Genomic DNA, 17683 nt, shown 5'->3' with positions numbered 1-17683 from the left:
AAGAATACACAGCAAATGGACACAGGAGAGCAGACAACAAGGCCAAGAGTGGGAAGGGGAGAGAAATAAATGAAACAAATCTTTAAAAAAAAAAAGACTGTCAAGAGAAAAAGGCATTAATATTAGGAATAAAAGGCTGAAATTAGGAATAGTTTTTTTCACAATTAGTTATTAAGCAGTTGTATTGAGATTTATTCAGATAACTTATGAACTAAAGTATATAATCAGTGGCTTTTAGTATAATCACAATGTTGTACACTCACCATCACAAAAAATTATTTTCTAATAATTATGTGAGATTAATGTAAATGACTTTGCCAGTGAATTTAGAAACATAGATGAAATCATTCATTTTTATCAAAATACAAATTGCTAAAATTGATGCAGAGTCCTGCCTCAACATTGGGGCAGTGAACGATTTAAAGGATGAGGCTGTAGTCAAGGTGCCACGTGAAGCAGGAGCTAGTCCCAAATCAGATAAAGGCATAGTGTCCTTGAAGACCAAGAGGGTGGAGAAAGGGAGTCCACCAGGAAGCTGCAGCAAGCAGGCAGCCAGGAAAGGCAACCAGATAGAGTCTGGAAAGGGAGATAGGGAGGCAGGACACAGAAGGTTTGAGGTAAGATCTTGCAAGGCCGTATCCTGCTGTGTGGCCTACAGAGGAGGTGTCCAGGGAACGAGGCTCTTCCTTCCTCCACAGAGGAGACAGACAGGTTACAGCATTCTGTGGTGACATGCCCTGCCTGAATGGGCATCAGAATGGCTAGCCCCTCTGAAGGGCCATTTGGTCCATCTGTCAGCACTGAACCGGCACACTGCTACAAGCCCAGTGGTTTCACATCCAGGAGAGTATCCACTGGCCTGGGATATCCAAGATCTAGTTTTGAGGAGTTGTCCAAGATGCTTTGCTCAGTGAACAGAGCAGCATCAAAAACTCTGTATCAAGTTCACTAAGGGAGGTCTGTGTTTTAACATTGATTGTAAGTCTTATGAGCAGATAACACTAAATAAAGCAAATATCTTGCTTAGTTTTCAAAACTAATCTCTATTGTGTTTCACAGTTCACTAAGTGAGTTCTAGGTTGTAACAATGATTGTAAGTCCCTACTAGCAGATAACACTGAATAAAGCATGTACCTTGCTTAGTTTTCAAAACTAAAAAAACAAAAACATAAAACGCTCTAAAATCTACAGGAGAACTGAATAACCATATACAGAAGAATGAAAGAGGATTAGCATCTCACACCGTGTACAAAAAAAATCAACTCAAGATGGATTAAAGACCTAAATATAAGAGCCAAGACCATAAAGACCTTGGAAAACAATGTAGGGAAGCATCTACAGGACCTCGTAATAGGAAATGTCTTCATGATCTTCACACCCAAGTCAAGAGCAGCAAAAGAACAAATAGATAATGGGAACTCATCAAAATTAAAGACTTTTGCACTTCAAAGGAGTTTGTCTAGAAAGTGAAAATACAGCCTACTCAGTGGGAGAAAATATTTCGTAACCATCTATCTGATAGGAGACCAATATCCTGCATATATAAAGAAATCCTATATCTTGAAAAGAAAAAGAAAAACAACCCATTTTTTAAAATGGGCAAGAGATTTAAACAGATGGTTCTACAAGAAGAAATATAAATGACTAAAAAACACATGAAAAGATGCTCAGCATCACAAGGTATTAGGGAAATGAAAATCAAAACTACGAGATACCATCTTACACCTGTTAGACTGACGGCTATTGAAAAAACAGAGGACTACAAGTGTTGGAGAGGATGTGGAGGAATGGGAATCCTCATCCACTGCCGGTGGGAATGCAGAAGGATCCAGCCATTCTGGAGGACAGTTTGGCAGCTCATCAAAAAACTAGCTATAGATTTGGCATATGACCCAGCAATTCCACTTCTGGGTATATACCCAGAAGAGCTGAAAACAAGGACACAGATCTATGCACATCAATATTCATAGCAGCATTATTCACTATTGCCAAAAGTCACAATCAACCCAAATGCCCATCAGCAGGTGAATGGATAAACAAAATGTGGTATATACATACAATGGAATACTACCCAGCTATAAGAAGGAATACAGTACTAACACATGGGATAACATGGATGAATCTCGAGGACCTTGTGTTGAGTGAAGCAAGCCAGACATTGGAGGACAAATACAACATGAACTCTCAGATATGAAATAAGCAAATCTAGCTATTTCAGAGAGCTAGGGACTGGAGGATAGGCCTACAGGAAATTGGTGGGGAGAGAAAGGTTGTGAGCTGATGTCTACATGGGTGAAATCTATGATAAAGCAGAGGTAAGTAGTTGTGCAGGGAAGGGATAAGACAGGAGCATAGGGATACTCCTGGGTGGGGCTTTGCAAGCTTGATAGGGGCTAGAGTTCGGAGGATGGGTCAGATGGCCCAAAGAATTGGGGGGAGGGTTGGCGGGAGCAGGTGAACATGGGAGATTTTCAGGTATGTGGTTGAAACTATGATGTTGAGAAAACTCTTCAGAAAATATAAGGGTTACTTGTTTAAGTGCTTAATGGGGGGCATCTGGCACAGGGTTAGGCTTCTAGGGAGTGTGTGAGTGCTCATCTTTTCATGGTGTGTTATATCACTGGGTGTAGATCCATACAGTGAGTGGAATGGTGTACCCACATCCTGAGGAGTCCTGATGTTCTCAAACAGGGAGCGGTGTCTCTCGAGAGCATTGGTGGCTCCTAGTGGGGGAGGACACTTTAGTATGTCAAGCCCTCAGCATTGTTGCAAATATCTGTGAATCTGGTCATTCAAGCAGTGAAGCTTGATTGTCACTGTGGGCTCTGAGGGAAGGGGGAGAGAGAAAGAGAATAGATGGAAGTGGGGGTAACAGGGGGTTAATGGAAGTGTTCCACAAGATCGTGCAATAATGGATATAGGCCATGTTAAAATTCACCAAAAATTGATGAAAGTGTGTAGTCTAAAATGTAAGCCATAATGTAAACCATAATGTAATAAAAATTTAGAAAAGTGTACAATCTAAAATAGAAACCATAATAGAAACCAAACTAGAAGCATGCTTGTTAGCTATGTTTCAATATCTATACATCAGCTGTAGTAAATATAACATGAACATGTAAAAAGATCATTGCTGGGGAAGGCAGAAAAGGCTTTGATGTTGGATATATGGAAGTCCCCTATTTTGTATATATGACTTAAATGTCATCTAAAAATTTTGTGGAGACAAAATTAAAAATAAAAAAGGAACAAAAAGGAGGAAGTGGATGTGGCTCAACCGAGTGGGCTCCTATCTACCATAGGGAGGCCCTGGGTTCACATCTCAGAGCATCCTTGTGAAGGCATGCTGGCCTGTGCCCATGGAGAGCTGATGGCCTGTGCCAGCAAGCCCCAAAAGGGGGGAGCTATAAAATAAATAAATACATATATAAAATAAATCTGAAAAAAAAAAAAGGATTTGTAGACCTTGAGGAATGAATGAGATTGCCTTGCCACTGTACATGCAGGGCAACACCTATTACAGTGAGGAAAGGCAAAATGTCAAAAACAAAGTTTTATGATAATTTTCATTTTTTAACACCCCAATTTATTTTTTAGTTTGTTTTTCTAAGTTAGTATATATTCTATTTTTAATCTTTAAACCTTTTGTTACTATTTCATTTTCCTACCAATTGAATTTTGCAATATATTAGGCTTCATTTTTTAAGAAGTTTTTGGATCACAGGGGGTTCAACTATGGTAGGAGAGGAACACTGGAGTGGGGTGTTATTGATGGGGGACACATGGGTGGGAGTTCCCTGGGGCACATATATGGGGTATATAAAAATGTTCAGTTATTCATTGGATGTTGTCATAGTAGGTAGAGTTACAAACGACAACTGAGGGAGTGCTGCTTTCCGAGCCAGGGTAGCTCTTTCACATTCCCCAATGGAATAGCAACAATCCCCCAAGTGGAAGGGCAAAGACCAGTGAAAAAGGATGTTCCAGTGATGAGCCCTTGATCCTGATGACTATGCTTATGAGCCTGTGTGCTTGAAATTTCAACTAGGTCTAGAGCTGTAGGGTGCCTAAGAGTTACCTTCTAAGAGCCTCCATGTTACTCAAATGTGGCCACTCTCTAAGCCAAACATAGCATGTAAATGCATTACCTTCCCCCCAGCATAGGACATAACTCCAGGGGATGACTCTCCCTGGTACCGAGCTATTACTATGAATCACCAGCTGGCGATGCCACTAGAAAAAGACCTTGAATAACAGAGGAAAATGGTAAAGACAAATGAGCTTATATGTCTAAGAGACTTCAAAATGAGTCAGGAGGTCATCAGAGGTGTTGCACTTATGCACATCTCAGCAGGATCCCAGAGACAGACAAAGTAGATACAACCCCAGGTACTTGTGCTCCTGAGGGCTACAGAGACACACAAGTTCTGTGATCAGGGCAAATGGCTCTGGAGTTCTGTCAGTGGGCCCTACTTAGGAATTTGTGCTCCTGTGTGTGATGAAGTTGGACTCAGATGTGACCTTTCTACACATGCCTCTTCTGTAATTTTTACTGGACCTGTGGTTGGTGCTGGGGTTGGTGTATACTCAGGAGACTTGAATCTCTGTACTGTCCATGTGCCAGCTGGGCCCTGAGCTTGAGCAGAGTTGCAACACCTACTCTCCGGTTCTTTGGACTTACCCAGGTTAGCTAACAGGGAGGTGAGGATGATCAACCACCACACCAGGGAACTGAGAGTGCCTACAACTGGAAGCAGGAAAATGGTATTCATCCACCTGTGGGATCTATGCCCTCTCTCAATTTAGAGGTGGAGTGGACAGCAACATCCCAGGGTCCACAGGATGGAGGAATAAAAAGGGAATTAGATTGGACTTGCTGATATTCTACTATGAATCTACTGTGACTAGTAATGGAAAAATTGTAGCATTGATATGGAGAAAGTGGCCACAGTAGTTGTTGAGGGCAGGGAGAGGGAAGAGGAGATGTGATGTGGGGGCATTTTGGGGACTTTGAGTTGTCCTAAATGATATTGCAGCGTCAGATGCTGGACCTTATATATTCTGCCATAACCCACTGAATGAACTAGGGGAGAGTGTAAAATATAATGTAAACTACAATCCATGAAGTGCAGCAGTGCTTCAAAATGTATTCACCAAGTGCAATGAATGTGCTACAATGATGAAAGAGGCTGTTGATGTGGGAGGAGTTGAGGGGGATGTGTGGTGTGGGGTATATGGGAACCTCTTATATTTTTTAATTTAACATTTTGTGTGTGTGTGATCTCTGTATCTTTTAAAAAAGGTTGAAAATAATACCTAAGGATTTAGTTATAAGAAAGAAGTATTAAAAGATTGAAAGAAAAATAAATAAGAACCCTAAAGATTTTTAAAAACACTAAAAAATAATAAAATTATAATTGTATCAAAATACAAAAAGTAATAGAATAAAGTAATTTTTCATTGCTTCTTTCATCACCATAAGATAAGTTCCCTTTCTTGTACACTGACTATTTCTTCCATATGTTTCCCCAGGGTCTTATTTTTTCACTTTATCTTCAAAGAAGCTGTGGGTTGCAGAGAAGTCACATGGAAAATTTTAGGGGCTTCCATATACCCAAATTCTTCCCCCTTTCCCAGACTCCCATACTGATAATATTTTGCCTTGGTGTGGTGCATTTGTTGCAGTTGGTGAATATATAATGAAGCATTTGCACCATACACTTTCATAGGTTTGGATGGAGTTTAGAGTGTCCTGTGCCTTTCATTGCGGGGTCATGCAAAGCAGTTCTGATGTCCTAAAGTTGCCCTGTTGTTACCAGATTTTATTTAGGTTCTTGACTTATGCTGCAGAAATGAATTTCAAGAGCATGTTGGTTGAGTTAGACCAGTAATTTATTCAGGAAAGGAGAGAAAAGAAATGGGAGAAAATAACAGAGCAGGAGGTCCCAGGTAGAGAGTAAGGGACTGCAACGTGGTAAAGAGGGCTACAGGGCGGTGGACTTGGCCCAGTGGTTAGGGCGTCCGTCTACCACATGGGAGGTTTCGGTTCAAACCCCGGGCTTCCTTGACCCGTGGGGAGCTGGCTCATGTGCAGTGCTGATGCGCACAAGGAGTGCCCTGCCACATAGGGGTGTCCCCCGCATAGGGGAGCCCCATGTGCAAGGAGTGCGCCCCGTAAGGAGAGCCACCCAGTGCAAAAGAAAGTGCAACCTGCCTAGGAATGGTGCTGCACACATGGAGAGCTGACACAACAAGATGACGCAACAAAAAGAAACACAGATTCCTGTGCCACTGACAACAACAGAAGCGGACAAAGAAGATGCAGCAAATAGACACAGAGAACAGACAACAGGGGTGAGGGGTGGGGGGGGGGGAGAGAAATAAAGAAAGAAATCAACATTTTAAAAAAAGAGGGCTACAATTCCCTATTATGGATTAGAAATGCCCAGGTTTACTTGTGTGGCCACGTGGCAGAGGAAAAATGGTGAGAGCAGTGCGTGGAGGGCAGGAATGGGTCCAGAGGCAAGAGAGCAGAGCACAAGAGTGCGCTTAGGCTCCGTGCCTACCTTTTTGAACTTTTAATTATTCTACCCCTTTGCTAATGGCAGGGGAGGGGTTCCAGCTGTTTGCTGTTTTGATTGATTACCCCACCCATCAATCCCCCATGAGGGCCCAATGATAAAGTCCTTGGGGAATATCTGGGGCTTCTCATGGCTTTCAGAAGAAGTCTTTGTTCTGAATAGAAGAATCTTGGGGGTGCAGGTCTTCCGGCAGCCATCTGGCGAGTTATTGATGTCCACATGGACTCTCTGCCAAGTTCCAGATCCAGCTATTGATTCCCTATCTTACTAGCCTGCTTCACTATCTCCTATTCTATTCTATTCGATTCAATTCTTCCCTTTCCTCCCCTTGGAAACTATGGTAACTACTAAGTTTCTATGTTTGAAGAATGATATTCATTCCAGAGGTTACACTGATTCATGTCTCAGCAGGATCTCTTTGACTGCCACAGTACACCTTGCCTCAAACAGTGGGTCTTCTGAGGGCTCTAAACATCAAAACGCTACAGGCAAGGAAGACAATCTCAAGAATTTGGGACCCTGCCAGTGAGCCTTATTTTTGAACATATGCTCTCCAATTTAACTGAGTTAGATTCATGTATAATTTCCCTACACATGACTCTTCTGCCCCTTTTATTTGAACCTATAATTAGAACTATACTTATTAAGTCTATGTCCTAGAGACTTAAATCTTCAGTCTGTTCATATGCCAGTTGAGCCCTGAATCTCAGCAGAGTTGCAACACCTACTCTGCAGTGCATTGGACTCACCTCAGACAACTAACAAAAGGATGATGATGCACAACACCTATACCAATAATTAGAGAATATCCACAACTGCAAGTGAGACGGTCCTATCCGTTTGTCCCATGGATTCTAAGCTCTCTCTCAGTGAGAAACGGGCATCACCATCCCCAAATCCTCAAGATTGAGGAACTAACATAGGGATGGAAGCAACTACAGAGTAAAGTAGACTCATTATTCTAGCAATGGAAGAAACTCTATCATTGATAATAAAGGCAGTTTATATAAAGGGTTCTGAGGGGAGGGAGAGGGAAAAATGGGTGTAACATGGGGGTGTTTTCAGGATGTTGGAATTGTCCTGCATGATGTTGCAGTGACATATACAGGCCATTGTACATTTTGTCAGAACCTAGAGACTTTTATGGGGCAAAGTGTAATCTACAATGAAAACTATATCCATGTTTAGTAGCAATGCTTCACTGTGTGTTCATGAATTATAGCAAATGTACCACACTAGTGAAAGATGTTGTTAATGGGGGAAAGTATGGGAGGGGTGGGGATGGGGTATATGGGAATCCCCTATATTTTTTATGTGGCATTTGTGTAATTTAATAATTCTTTAAAAATCAAAACTTAAAGTAAATAAATACATTTTAACATTCTGGATTGGATGATCAAAGCTCAAAAAGGACATTATTTGAAAACACTGGTGAAAAGTGAATAATTCTTTAGTTTAGTACATAGTATTATAATGAAATAATGATGTAGATTTATCATTTTTTACAAATAAACCATGGTTATAAGTAATGTTAACATTGGAGGATGCTGTTTGAAGGGAAGATGGGACTGCTGTATGATCTTTACAATATGTACTATTTGTTCTATATTCTAATATTGTTTCAAAATAGAAAGTTTTTCTTTAAGAAATAGGAAAAATAAGCATGTTCCAAGATTATGAATACAATGGAGAGCTTTTTTGCAAGACTTCTCCTACAAGAAATATTAAAGAAACTCATACATATGAAAGGAAATGGCATCAAATGGTAGCAAGAGCACTGGATAGGAACCAATTTCTTTCATGCAGATCAGCCTGTAGCCCTAGCCTAGGCTTCAGCCCTGCCTCTGGTGGGAAAGAGGCTGAGGAGCTCTGCACAAGCCTATACAGGTAACTGCAGGTAACTGTGGCTAGTATAGCCTGAAAATCAGAATTCTACCAGGGCAACTGTGGTCATCTTGGACCTGCACTGCATAGATTGCTGCTCACACCTGAAGCTCCATCCCTGCCCCAGGCAGGGAAGAAAGGGATATGAAGCATCATCAGTCTCCCTGGGCAACTACAGTTTAGGCCTGCACATGGATTATCCCACATAGCTGTGACTCTGTCCCTACCCCTGGCAAAGGAGAAAGTTGGCAGAAGCTTCTTTGGGCCCCGGTGCAATGAGGGCAGCTTGAGCCTCCACAGCTCACAGCACCAACTACATGCTTGGCTCCTACTGCACAACCAGCAAGGGAAAAAAGATAGGAAGCCCTAAACTAAAGAGAAAAACTGTACCCAGAAAAAATACTCTAGTAAGCCAGATGTGAAGACGCCAACAAAAAATTACAAAACACACCAAGAAACAGGAAGCTATGGCCCAGTTAAAGGAACAGGATAAGCCTCCAGATGACATAAAGGAGTTGAGACATGTAATTAGAGATGTTCAAACGAATCTCCTTAATAAATTCAATGAGATGGCTGAAGAGATTAAGGATATTAAGAAGACATTGAATGAGTACAAAGAAAAATTTGAAAGCATACGTAGAAAAACAGCAGATCTTATGGGAATGAATGGTGCAATCAAAGACATTAAAAAACATTGGAATCAGCAGATTTGAGGAGGCAGGAAAAAGCATTGGTGAAGTGGAAGAAATGGTCTCTGAAAGTGAACATATAAAAGAACAGATGAGGAAAAGAATGGAAAATAATTTGGTGAAAAAGCAACCTTGAGTTAAGCACTCTATGGCCTTTTACCTGTGAGCACTTAACCTAAATAAATACCCTTTATAAACCCAACAGCTTAAGTTAGCTTAATGGGTGCTGATGCACAGATCCAGAAATCTGTTGGCTATTATAAAGGGTACAACTTTGGTGATAAAAAGCTTACAGTTTCAAGGTCGCAAAGAGTCCTACTCGAGGTACCATAGGAGGTAATTTCTCATCCAAGTCTGTTCCCATGTGTTGAAGCAAGATGGTGGGCGATCTCTGCCTCTTCCCTTGGACCTTCTTCCACTTAAGGCTTTTTGGGCCCATCTTTTTCTGATCTCTGCTATAGGCTTGCATAGGGCTCATCTCTTTTCCTGAGACTTCAGCTGTTCGAGCCTTCTCCTTTCTGTCACATGGCAGAATCGAAATGAGCAAATTCTCTCCTCTTCACATCTTTGAAGCTCTCTCTCTTCTCCCTCTGTCTTCTGTGAATGTACATTTACATTAGCCCAAGAATGGGGCAGGGACCCAACCCTGATTTTAACAAGTAATTTAATCAAACATCTCATCTGAACCAAATACAACTAACTGGGACCATAACCAGAGGAACAGGTCAGTTAGTAAACATAATCCTACTTTTATGGAATTTGGTACCAGGAGAATGAGGGACAGTTTGTTGCAATTACCAAAAATGCTTCTTTCTTTTCCCCTAAAGAGTTGGAAAGTAGCTGCAGATCTGGAACATATTTTTATAAATGGGTAAGGGTTTGTTTTTGTTTTTGTTTTTTTGGAGGAATTGTGGAAAGCTTCATGGAAAATGCTTATGTTGCTCTGAAGAGCTTCTTGGGAGGAATATGGGGCCTAAAGTTATTTCTAATAAGGCTTTAGAAGGAAATGATAGAAGTATTATTGCAAGGTAGAGGAAAGTTGATGTCTGTTTTCAAATTGCAGAAAACTTAGCGAGATTGACCCCTGATGTTATATGGAAGTCAGAATTTGAAAATGGAGTGCCTGGCCATTTTGGTAAAGAGCTTTCCAAAGTAAACTCAGAGAATGAATCTTGGCTTCTCCTTGCAGCTATAGGAAAATGCTAGATGAATTAGTTAAGCTGAGAACTGAATTGTTGGGCACAAAGAAACCAGAAACTGATTTCAGAAATTCCAAACCAATGGCATTCAAGATCCCAGACTATAATACCCCATTTGAGGAATTATCTAACCTTGGACCTTGTGAACCAGGATTGAAAATGCAATTATTCGGGAAAGACTTGTGGAAAATGTTACTGTCTGATGACTGGATCCCTGCTTCCTGCATGCTAAACCAACAAGTTTTGTGCAAGATCTATATGAACATTACCACGTTCAGACTGGAATAAAAGAGAATGGAGGGGAAAGATGGAAGGGAAAATGACTTTAAGAGGAAAACCATGGAGGCTGAATTCTGGAATTAAGACATTCCCTTGGGCCAAGAGAGGAACCCCAGCCATGTACTCAGAGTGAGTGAGTTTGCCCAAGCATTTGACGAGCATGGATGTTCCAGCCCACTGTTCAGGGAATTTTTCCACCCCAGGCAACAGAGAGGGTAGAGCACAAACCCAAGTGTTTTCTGAGAGTCAGGTCACCACCCCACTGTGCTGAGAAGGGTGAGCCTGTTCCCCATGGGTTGGGGAGAGTGAAGTCAATAATACCTCAGTGCTCTGAGAGGGTGGGCCTACTCCCCATAGATTAGGGAAGGCCAGGTTGCCAATTCAATGTTCTGATTGGTTTGGGCCCATACACCAGAGAGTAGAGAGAATGCTACCACCTCATCACTGTGCTAAGGGGGCTGCAACTCTACCCCAGAGATTGGGTGATGTGTGGCCATCACCCTAAAGTTCTTGGATGGTGAGGTCTGAAGCTCAGTCCCTAACCAGATGCTTCATGAGAGTGGAACAAAGAAAATGGTAATTGGGCCAGCCTGTGGAAAGGGTGGGGCCCCATTTGGCCCCCAAAATGAGAAGAAACCATCATCTTAAGGATGATTCTCAGATGCAGAAATCGAATGTATTATGCCCCTGCAGGGTTTCAGAACTGTTGGGGACCAGTGACTCATGTTTCCCTCCAAAATTCTCCTTATAGCAAAGGAAATGTTTCTCCTATGTCTGTCCCTTAGTATATTAGAAGGAGATAACTTGTTTTGTAAGCTTCACAGGTGCATATCTAAAGAGGACTTTGCCCCCAAGGCAAACTGTATTTCTGTAAACTGATTGTGATGTGAGTTTGTATTTAGCATTGCTAACTGCAAGGATTTAAAGTTTTTTTAAATTACCATAATCTCTTTTTGGAGTTCAGAGGGTAGAGTGAGTTTATTTATGAATCTCAAAAAGAGAGATTATGTTTGTAAACTAATGCATTTCTCTGGGTATGTTACCCTATGAACACACTAGATTCAGCTGACATGTCTTGATTAAATTACCTGTTAGGATTGGTGCTTTGATTTGAGCATTCAGTAGGGCAGACTCAGGATTGAGTCACCAGCCCTTTGATGGGCTGATAGAAGTGGACACTCAGTTAAGAAGACACCCAGAAGACTCAGGAAGAGAGCAAGAGCTCCAAGGACACAGCAGAGGAGAGAACTGTGATCCCACAGCCCTAGGAAGCCCAAAAAGAAACAAGCCCCATGCCAGGATATAGCTGAAAGAGAGGAAGGCTGAACCCTCTCATAGATGGCCTGCTGTCAATCTTCAACATGAGGCAACTGAGTTTGGTGAGCAAACAAACTTGAGTTGGACTCCTTAGGGCCTTGTAACTATAAGATTTACCCCAAATAATTTCCCTTTATAAAAGCCAACAGATTTCTTGTACTTTGCATCAGCACCCCTTTGGCTGCCTAATACACCTGGCATCACCTGTCTTTCTCCTCCCCTACCACTCACCTTTGCCTATAAAATCCCTCATTGACATTCTTACTTGGACCTGGTTGTGGGCAGTTTCCCCCAGTTCCTTCCTTGGGTATGCAGAGTAAATCACCTTCTCAATGAGGGACATTTTTCACCTTTGTGTAAAAGATAAGGCTGGCCCTTCTCTTGGAAATAGCCGTGCTTATGGTAACACTATTAAACATTTTTCTGCTACTGTGAAATGAATCATATGTAAAGAATGGTTCATACAATGAATATTTACAATTTAAACAACTGTTTAAATGGAAAAACGTCCACCCGTTCCTACATCTCTAACCCCAGCTTCAAGCATATCCATCTGTCCATCTCCCCACATAATCAGCATCCTGACCACGGCATAGAAAATTCCATTGTTTTCCACATGGGTGGAAGCCTCTTTTACTTAGATGAAAGATCCTTGGAAGTGTCTGTGCCAAGCAAGTACACCGAGGTTGTGTTCCAAGCGCCTGGGTATGGTTAGCATGCAGAATGTATTCTCTATCCTCATTCTCAGTGATTTCAATGAAGTTGCACAACTAGATCAATCCTGGGTACAAATAATATTTTTTACTGTTTCATTGTAAAATATGTTTCTTTTAGTTCTTTACATTTTATTTTTTAGCATAAACTTCACAGAATGGAGGTAAATCTGAAGTGTGTTTCTAGAGGACATCTTAGGGAAACAGATATAGCTCAAGCAGTTGGGCACCCACCTACCATATAGGAGGTCCTGGGTTAGATTTCTGGTGTGTCCTCAAGAGGATGATCAAGACAGTGATCTGACACAAGGGCTAGTATGGCAAGCTGATGCAACAAAAAGACATAGATGATGCAACCAAGAGACACAGTGAGGAAACACTATGCGAGACACAACAAACAGGGAACAGATGTGTGTCAAGTGATTGGGTGCCTACCTCCCACAGGGAATGTCTCAGGTTTTATTCCCAATACCTCCTAAAGAAGAAGACAAACAGAGAGCAAACAATGAGTACAACAATGACGGGGGAGGGATATAAATCTTAAAAAAAAAAGACAAAGAGGAAGGGATTTTAGAGTTTGGAGGTAGGGATTTTACTGGAGACCTCTACATGGCAGCACCAGGAGACATACTTCCATCCCATCTCCACAACCAGGCCCACTCCCCAATGTGCTGGCAACTGAAGAGCTCACCTGCTCTGCCGCTTCATTAGTGAGGTTTCCATTTGGGTGATGTGCTACATGGAAGGACACCTGTAAAAATGTAATGTGAACCATTATCCACATGGTGGAGCAGTGCTCCAAAATGCATTCACCAAATGCAGTGAATGTCCGACGATGATGAAAGAGGTTGTTGATGGAGGAGCGGGGTGAGGGGGTGCGGATATATGAGGATCTCTTATATTTTTTGAATGTAACATTCAGAAAAATAGAGAAAAAGTTAATGAGAAAAGTTCATGGAGATCTGGAAGAGTAAAGGATGTCCTCTTAGCTTCTACAGAGAAAGCACACAAGCTCTGTGTCTGTATAACAAACATTTCCTCCTCATCAACCCTAGTCCTCACTGTGAATATTTGCTGAGTGACCTCAGAACCCTTCTCACCATGGTTTACAGACCACAGGTCTTAAGCCTCAGAAAGGTGGAGCTGTGGGGTGGGCTGTTATCGCAAAAGATCAACCTCAGGTAGTGGTCATCCCCCTATTTCTATATCCATCCACCTATTCTTATTGGAGTCAGGTTGATGAGCACTTTCCCATTCATTGTAAGATCTCACATCTCTATTTAGTATTTTGACCTTGCATCATTTTCTAGGAGCCTCTTGAAACCCAGTCTTTGCTTGGAGTCAAGAGAAATTTACTGAGGAATGAGGTGAGCACAGAGCACAGGCTAAAAGGATGTGCAGAGCCCACTGTGCACAGTACAGAGCCAGTGTCCTCCTCTGTGAGGAGAAGGAGGCCAGTGTGAGGAAAGCCCCTGGACAGAGGCCTCAGGGAGAGAGGATGTCAGCTGCTCTTCATTCTCAACCTCATCAATATGACACAGGAGCAGATGTGACCCTGTGGGATTCACTGAGGTTTCCCCTCTCTCCACAATGAACACTCCTTGGGTTTCTCTGCAGGTTTTGCTCCTTCAATGACTTTTCCAAATCCCTGTTCACTCTTCTTGCTCTCCCACCTTCCTCCAGAGCTCATCCCCTGTCTAATTTACCCTTAGAGGAAGTTTGCCACCAGGGGTCATGGTGAGACCAGAATTGGCTGCTCAGAGTGTCCCACAGAAAAAAGGTGGCTCTGGGAGTTGGGTGACAGTGAGCCAGAGGGAGGTAAGGAAGGTCATGGAGAGGAAGAACATAAGAGCAGGGATAGTGGTTTACTAAGGAAAAATTCAACTGTGTACATCAGTCTGAGATATGAACTGAGGAAAGTTTTCAAATTCTGTGGGGTTGCTTGGTGGCCAGAGTGTGTGACAGAGATGAGGAGGAAACTCAAGACCCTTGTGGATGCTTGAGGATGGGTCTGTGACTTTAGTCATTACAAGAGCAGGGCCGTGCCATTGAACAGGGCTGATGTTGACAGAACTGCCCCTGGGGAAATTCCTTTATCTAATGGAGGCATCTGTGGATGGACGCTGATTAAGACATGATAAGATGTTTGCATTTTGGCACCAGGTTCACTCACCCCAGTTCAGGGACTCAACAGGGACAGCCTTGAGCAGAGGTCAAGGAGGGCTGTGGACTTCTCTGAGGGGTTGTGGTAAGAGCAGGGCTCACTGGTGGAGTCATCCACACACACATTCAGCTGCACTGTGTTCACAGAGACCATCCTGAGAGCTCCTTGCTCACTGCCCAGGTGAGACACCCTTTAACGGAGAATGGGTGACCCCTTCCTTTACTCCTCTCCTGTCCCAGTCCCATTGGGAACCTGGTCCTGAACTCACCAACTTTCTTTTCCTTTTCAGGGTCCTGGGCTCAGTCTACCCTCACTCAGCCCTTCTCACAGTCCAGGGCTCCAGGACAGATGGTCACCCTCTTCTGTGCTGGAAGCAGCAGCGACATTGTTTTTGGATATGTGTCTTGGTATGAACAGCACCCAGGCAAGATCCCCAAACTCTGCATTTACGAAGTCAGCAAAGGCCCCTCAGGGATCCCTGGTCACCTCTCAGTCTCCAGGTCTGGTAACATGGCCTCCCTGAGCATCTCCAGGCTTAAGCCCAAGGACGAGGCTGATGACCACTGCATGGTTTACATGAGCAGCCGCACTTTCCACAGTGCTCCAAGTTCACGGGCAAGTGAGACCAAAACCCATCCTGAGCCTTCCTTGCTAATTAAATCTCTTATTCATTTGATCTCTTTTTTTTTTAAAGATTATTTATTTATTTCCCCTTCCCGCCCCCCACCCCGATTCTCTATTCTCTGTGTCTATTTGCTGCGTCTTCGTTGTCCACTTCTGTTATTGTCAGTGGCATGGGAATCTGTGTTTCTTTTTGCTGTGTCATCTTGTGTCGTCTCTCCATGTGGGCGGCACCATTCATAGGCAGGCTGCTCTTTGGTGCTGGGCAGCTGTCCTTATGGGGCGCACTCCTTGCACATGGGGTCCCCTACTCGGGGACACCCCTGCATGGCATGGCACACCTTGCACGCATCAGCACTGCGCATGGGCCAGCTCCACACCGGTCAAGGAGGCCCGGGGTTTGAACCGTGGACCTCCCATGTGGTAGATGGACGCCCTAGCCACTGGACCAAGTCTGCTATTTTATTTTGAAATAATTACTAACTTATCCAAAATTACCAACCAAATATAAAACAACTCCTATATTTCCTTCAGTTTTATAAGTTTTTAACATTTTACCACCTGTCTTATCATTCTTTGTCTTTTTCTTTGTGAGTCTCTCACTCTCACCAAATATTTATCGATAAACAGAAAGTATTCAGTTTCTTAACTACTCCAGACTACCTTCTATACATCATGACAGTTTCCCAGTAAAAAGTATTTCTGTAGGTAATTCACAAAGATAAAGTCTCTTTTTTCAAAAAATGATCTTTTTAAAGGGCATAATGGAGTGATTTCACAATATCCACAGGCAGTACAGCCATTGCCACTATTTAATTTTAGAACATTTCAACACCCCCCAAAAAAGACTACATCCCAAATAGTGGTCATTCCCCATTTCCCCATCCTTCAGCACCAGGGGATGTAAATAATTCATTTTTTGTCTCTATGGATGTGCCTTTCCTGAACATTTGTTATAAAGGTTTTATACAGTATGTCATTCTTTGTGTTCCTGTTCCTTTTCTTAAGACAATATTTTCTAGACTTCTCTATGTTGTGGTAGGAATGAATTGTTCATTCTGTTTTATGGTCCAATAATATTCCATTTTATGGCTATGCCATGTTTGTTAACCCATTCACCCATTGATGGCCTTATTATTATTATTTACCCTTTCATATAGAATCTTTGGATTCAGGAAACCTTTCTTATTGAGATATTGGAGATCTGATCACTACCATGACTTCACATTTGAAAAAGGAGGAAGCAAACCAGTACTTCCCTCTAGGGCTTTCTCTAGGAGAGGCCAAGGCTGCTCTGTGACACTCTTTGAGCCTCCCGAGGAGCCCCATGTTGAAGGCATCTCCTTCCTTCTACCTGGTGTCTGGACAGGCCCTGGGTGTGTGGGAGGGGTCAGGGAAGGTGGTACTGGGCCTTGGTCAGTATCATCAGGTCAGAGTGAGACAGCTTGGTCATGCACTTGGCTTTGTTCTTTTATTTTCCAGTTTCTTTATTAATAATACTGTGACTTTGTTCCCATCACCTCCAAGGCCATAGAGGCTGCTCTTTCACCTTGTGCCGATCATTTCTCATGGAAACTTTCTCCAGTTCTGCATGTGTTCTGTGGCACAAGAGTTCTACATAAAGATGGAAATTCAGGTACAACTCACCTTTTAAATCATTTTTTATTATGAAATATATTCTATAAAAGAAAGTTAATGAAATGAACCTTGACAATTCACACAATTATCATATATGGAAACACATATCCCCATTCCTACACCTATCTCCCAGAGTCTCTTCCTGAACATATCCCTCCTTTTTCTCCCCAAGGATGCTGTATCTTGAATTTGGCACTTACCAATCCATTTCATTTCTTTACCTTCTTTCCACCTAGGGATGTCCACCCAAACCAATTGTTTATACTTTTGAATATTGTGTATCAACCAACAAACCAGCTGAGTAATCAAAGGCATTGTAACTTTAGGCCAGGTTCCCAGAGATATGAACCTCAACTGAGACTGTGGTCACAGTGACATTTGGGGTCCCTGATATTAATATCTGCTTTGAATCAGTATCATGTTGTGGGGTCAGTGTCTGTCTGAGCTTCCCTGGGGTTTCCAGAGTCCAAAACCAGGGTAGAGTCAGGAAACTCCATAGGTGGACCTCAGGCTTGACTGGGTAGGGGCCTCCTACCTGGCTCCTGATGGGAACCTTTTCAGGACATCAGTTGCCCCATGTTTTATGCTCCTTCATTCT

At 42.5% G+C, this 17683-nt stretch overlaps 1 long non-coding RNA gene across 4 annotated transcripts in view; it reads left to right on the top strand.

Annotated features, from left to right (window-relative positions):
* The window catches only part of LOC131277428 (uncharacterized), a 345246-nt gene that overhangs the window by 313973 nt on the left and 13590 nt on the right, over nt 1-17683 (top strand). For 3 of the 4 annotated variants that reach the window (XR_011648155.1, XR_011648156.1, XR_009184594.2), the window contains 2 exons: nt 15116-15441; nt 16975-17083. This is a non-coding gene — a long non-coding RNA (uncharacterized lncRNA). The remainder of the gene's footprint in view (nt 1-15115; nt 15442-16974; nt 17084-17683) is intronic. The other variant, XR_011648157.1, reaches the window with a different exon arrangement.

This window comes from Dasypus novemcinctus, assembly GCF_030445035.2.
Source record: "Dasypus novemcinctus isolate mDasNov1 chromosome 19 unlocalized genomic scaffold, mDasNov1.1.hap2 SUPER_19_unloc_1, whole genome shotgun sequence".
In the NCBI taxonomy this organism is placed as follows: Eukaryota; Metazoa; Chordata; class Mammalia; order Cingulata; family Dasypodidae; genus Dasypus; species Dasypus novemcinctus.
This window is presented reverse-complemented; position numbering and strand designations above follow the sequence as displayed.